Consider the following 5,309-nt stretch of genomic DNA (forward strand, 5'->3'; position numbering starts at 1 on the left):
TTGAAATATTTTTTAAAGATATATACAAATGAGTGATAACGGTTGTTTTTCCACACAACAATTCTAGATTAGACGATATTATATATTATATATTAAATTAACACGCAGAAACTCAAGGAACTAAACTATTAAAGCACACAGATAATATTATAGAATTCGCTCCTGGTTAGGAACTCGTAAAAGTCACAAAATCGGTTACTTCCCTGTTGCTGCGTCTATCTCGGCCGGCTGCTGCTGCCTAACAGCACGACGTCACCTGCAGTGCCTCTCCTGGGCTCGTGACCATATCGGTTGGACCTTGGATGACTGGAAAACCGTGGCCTTGCCAGATGAATCCCGATTTCCGTTGGTAAGAGCTGATGGTAGTGTTCAAGGGTGGCGTAGACTGCATGAAGCCATGTACCACAGTTGTCAACAAGGCACCGTGCAAGCTGGTGGTGCCGTACGGAGTGGCCGCGCGGTTTGAGGCGCCAAGTCACGGATTGCGTGGCCCATCCCGCCGGAGGTTCGAATCCTGTATGGGACCCTTACCAGTTGGGTCTGATTCAAGAGGTTGAGAAGGTCCAAAGAAGAGCGGCAAGATTCGTGACTGATACATATAGCCATCGCAAGAGCGTTACAAATCTCATAGAAAGTTTGAAGTGGGACACACTTGCAGATAGACGGCGCGCTAAACAGAAGGGGGTGCTCACTAAATTCCGAAATCCGGTATTCACCGAGGATGTAGAGCATATATTATTACCATCAACTTTCAAATCGTGCAGTGATCACCATTCAAAGATAAGGGAAATAAGAGCTCGTACTGAAGCTTCCAGACAGTCGTTTTTCCCTCACGCGATCCCTATGTCATGTCACTGGGCCACAGTTCTTCGAGATTGGTTTGAAGAACATTCTGGACAATTCGAACGAATGATTTGGCCATCCAGATCGCCCGACATGAATCCCATCAAACATTTATATGACGTAATTGAGAGGGCAGTTCATGCACAAAAACCTGCACTGGAAACACTTTCGTAATTTTGGACAGCTATAGAGATAGCATGCAGGGGACTTCCAACGACTTGTTGAGTCCACGCCACTCCGAAATTTTGTCGTTGGAGTTCGAGCTCAAACTGCATATATAATATCGTCTAATCTAGAATTGTTGTGTGGAAAAACAACCGTTATCACTCATTTGTATATATCTTTAAAAAATATTTCAAACATCAGAAACTGTAATTTCATGGCCCCATCACAACTAGCAATTTTTTGGAAAAAAAAGATGTCTATTTAACCTTATATAATTTACCAGGAACCATATTATAAATGACAGTGTAGCTCCACAATCATGTAACAATTTCATTTTCCTAATTTGTAATATCAGTTACGTATCTGTATGTGTATCATCTCGGTACTTCCTTGACTTAAGCTCTTTGACCATAGCCTCCGTTTTCCAAATGTAATCAAGTTGGATGCTGTGAGTGCATGTGTGTCTGGAGTTACCAACATCTAAAGTGATACTACTTTATAAAAGACATAATATGGAAGCATCAATAATTAGCGTAGTGACTAATATACGGTTATCCTGTAAAACACGAAATATTTTTATGCAAAATATTTGATAAATGTAATTTGAAAACTGTAAGGATACACTAGTTTTATGTAAGAACTGTAGTATTTTGCAACACATGTCGCTTGGCCACTTCCAGATGTTTCATTTATGCCTATTTAGTAATCATCACATTATTTGTTTGTGATTGAAACACTGATCTTCAGCACTGGGTATGGAAATACGTACCTGAATGTAAACCACATAAAGATGGTCACAAGCCCGAAACCGACCGTGTGTTAAACAAAATTAACCTCTATTATTAAAAAAAAAAAAAAAAAAAACGTGGCAACGGCCTTGCCGCAGTGGATACACCGGTTCCCGTGAGATCACCGAAGTTAAGCGCTGTCGGGCTTGGTCGGCACTTGGATGGGTGACCATCCAGGCCGCCATGCGCTGTTGCCATTTTTCGGAGTGCACTCAGCCTCGTGATACCAATTGAGGAGCTACTCGACCGAATAGTAGCGGCTTCGGTCAAGAATATCATCATAACGACCGGAAGAGCGGTGTGCTGACCCCGCGCCCCTCCTATCCACATCCTCCATGAGGATGACGCGGCGGTCGGATGGTCCCGGTAGGCCACCCGTGGCCTGACGACGGAGTGCTTTTATTAAAAAAATATTGTGACTGGTAGCCCTCATTATTCCACACCTTATAAAGGAACAGTTACGGAGTTTAACTGCATCCATTATGCATAAAATACATTGAATCTAGAATTCTCATTCGGGAGCCAAAACACAATACAGTGAAATTTTGGAGAAATATTACCAACATCTTTAAGGCACCAAAAGATGTTCGAAATGAAAGAATTAAGCGAAGTATATTACATGTCCTCGACGATTTCTTTCTCATCCTTTACAAAGTGAATTTTTCTACTTCGACCACGGATTAAGGAGAAAGCAATAACACTGGGAACTAAGGGTAGCACTAAGAGACCTACATCCCAAAAGTATTTCCTTAACATTAGAGTTCCTGTTGACACCAAGGGTATCAAACACGGAGTATTGTTAAAGTTTGAGAAAAATCGCTGCAGCTGTTATTACTCAGATAGTGTGCCTTTGTGTTTTTATTATGTATTTATTTTTGACTTCCGGCAGAAAGAATTATACAGCCAACAGTGGTTACAAAAGTGCCACTTTAACATAAATGCAATTTTCGCAGTAGAACAATATAAAGAGTTCGACGTACAAACTTAAGTTCTTAAAAAACAGTCAAAGACCAGCACCGTAGATCCAGCAGTAGTTATAACGGTGTCAAGTTAACATTAGTGCAATTTTCAGAATATAACAATGATAACAGTGTGAATTACAGAGATGAGTATGTAATATAAATTAAAGACACAAAATTACGAGCCACGTGGCGAAACGGGCCGGTTCCGCAGGAGAATGACATCCAGTGATTGGCTTGGTTGTACATACGAGAAACCTAAATCCGGAAAGAGAGATCGCGACTCTTCCAAATTCGTCACTGTTTGTCATTAAGTTCCTAACCGATTCATCTAAGCTAGTAGACGACTCAATCAGCCTGCCGTTACACGGATCAAAAAGAATTTCAGAGAAGAATATATTTCTAATATATAAGATTTATTGTCTTAAGACACACACTGTAAACTAGAATCAAGCGGATTCTTGTACCTTATAGTAATGTACGTAAGCAGTTGGTAATTACAAATAATGGGCCAATGCAACATACAGATGGCAGGCTACAGCTTTTAACAAGTTATCATCGTGCGGAATGGGGGGCTTTCTTTAACGCTTCTACTTTTGGCAGCAATTATTACGTAATCTCGAAGAGAAAAGGTATACTACCAAATGTGAGAGCGTTCAACCACCATCCAATCAAGAAAAGTGAGGGAGAGTAAGAGACATCAGACGTCGTTCTCGGTGCCATTAGCCGTGATGACGTCTCTGTTTCCATTGAAACTCATTGCGCGACCAGCCTAAAAATTATATTGCTACACGTGGATTTTCTCCTACCACCAGCTAACTGCTCGAAGCGAGACTGATCTTTTACTAACAGGACTGTCTCGTTATCAGAACACGGAAGTTTCGTAACCATTCCTTGTAGTAACGAAGAAAGACTAATATTGTAATTAATAAATATTGACCCTGTCGGGGTCGGCGTTTTGGTAAGCTAATTAAAATTCCAGAATGGCCAGTCTGGTGTAACAGGTTGATCAGAATGCAAGTAATGTGTGTTGTGACCAAGCAGACGAGCGGCTCGTACAGTACTTATTCTGTTCCACAGGCTGAGTGAAATCATGAGACCCGCAGCATTGCTTAGCTACCAGCCAAACTGTTTGCAACGCAAGCTGGACGCGAGAATTTCTACTTCCTTTCCACTGAAGATATTGAAAGCGATCTAATCGCATGATGACGCAGAAATATTGTAATGTGTTTGCTAAACTACGAGGTCTCAAAAACAGTCAGCAAATACGGCCGTAAAACTGCTACACAAAGCACTGTAATAAGACGTGACAAAATCGTAAATCACAGAGTTGGAAAGGCATGTCAAAGAGCAAAAATAATGGTTACGATCCACTGAGTTTCAGAAATGCCAACCTTTCCACCCTCGACAGGTTTGTAAGGCATGCTATTGAATATGGCAGTGGTGAGAGGTAAAACTACAGCAGGACATAGTCACAGTTAGACGCACAACAGCCACGTTACGTTATTCTGCTGAGAACAGCTTGCCATATCAATATGCAACGGAGAAACAAAAACTAGTATAGGAACGAAAATACGGTTTTCCGTCCATGGAGAATAGTGGTTAGCATTTATATACTCTTTAATTAGGGCACAATCACATCTAAAATATGATAAAAATCATACAGAATGAAGGACTAATAAAATACAAATTACAATAACAACTTTTAACACTAAATTTCACAACAAACCAGAATCCTTGTTTCAACAACATTATTCTCCAACCACATTCCATAAGAAGCAGACTCAGTGTAATCACATGCCGAATTAGAAACACTGAAAAAATCAAAAACATACGAAAGGAAAATGTAATAGACTAAAAAACCATGATATTAATACTGTTGATCGATTCCGTGCTGGATGTTTCTATATCCGTAGAGAAAAGAGGTACCAAATTTTTTCCTCCACTGCCCCATTGTGGTGGCTGATCTGTTGCTGTCTCGTTAGTCATGTGGCGAGTTCAGAAATGCCACGGGCAGGTGCAAAAGTTATCAGAACTGGTTTCTTATATGTGAACAGTTAAAAAGAGGTCACAAGAAGATAGACATACTTCTGTAGTACCACGAATCCGGAAATGATGGCGAGGGCTTCGTTTCCAATGCGTGAGTAATTCTTCTGGACCTGATATAAAAATTTTCAAACATAAGCCCATCCGGTGCGTAGTGAGACAGAACTGCACCGGAGCAGTAGGTGGAAGACTCCGTTGTTAAAAATTAAGAGGCATTCTGTCGTGTTATTCATAAGGAGTTAAGCTCTGAGTAGGCAACTTGAAAAAAAAAAAAAATGGTGCAAATGGCTCTGAGCACTATGGGACTCAACTTCTGAGGTCATCAGTCCCCTAGAACTTAGAACTACTGAAACCTAACTAATCTAAGGATATCACACACGTCCATGCTAGAGGCAGGATTCGAACCTGCGACCGTAGCGGTCTCGCGGTTCCAGACTGTAGCGCCTAGAACCGCACGGCTACTCCGGCCGGCAAATGCAAAACCTGCTCACATTTAGGTGTCACAAAA

At 41.1% G+C, this 5,309-nt stretch overlaps 1 pseudogene; it reads left to right on the forward strand.

The window, feature by feature from the left end:
- The first annotated feature begins 1,875 nt into the window (after positions 1–1,875).
- Positions 1,876–1,993, forward strand: LOC126250144 (5S ribosomal RNA; annotated as a pseudogene).
- Positions 1,994–5,309: the final 3,316 nt, after the last annotated feature.

The sequence above is a fragment of the Schistocerca nitens genome, chromosome 3, assembly GCF_023898315.1.
Source record: "Schistocerca nitens isolate TAMUIC-IGC-003100 chromosome 3, iqSchNite1.1, whole genome shotgun sequence".
Lineage (NCBI taxonomy): Eukaryota > Metazoa > Arthropoda > Insecta > Orthoptera > Acrididae > Schistocerca > Schistocerca nitens.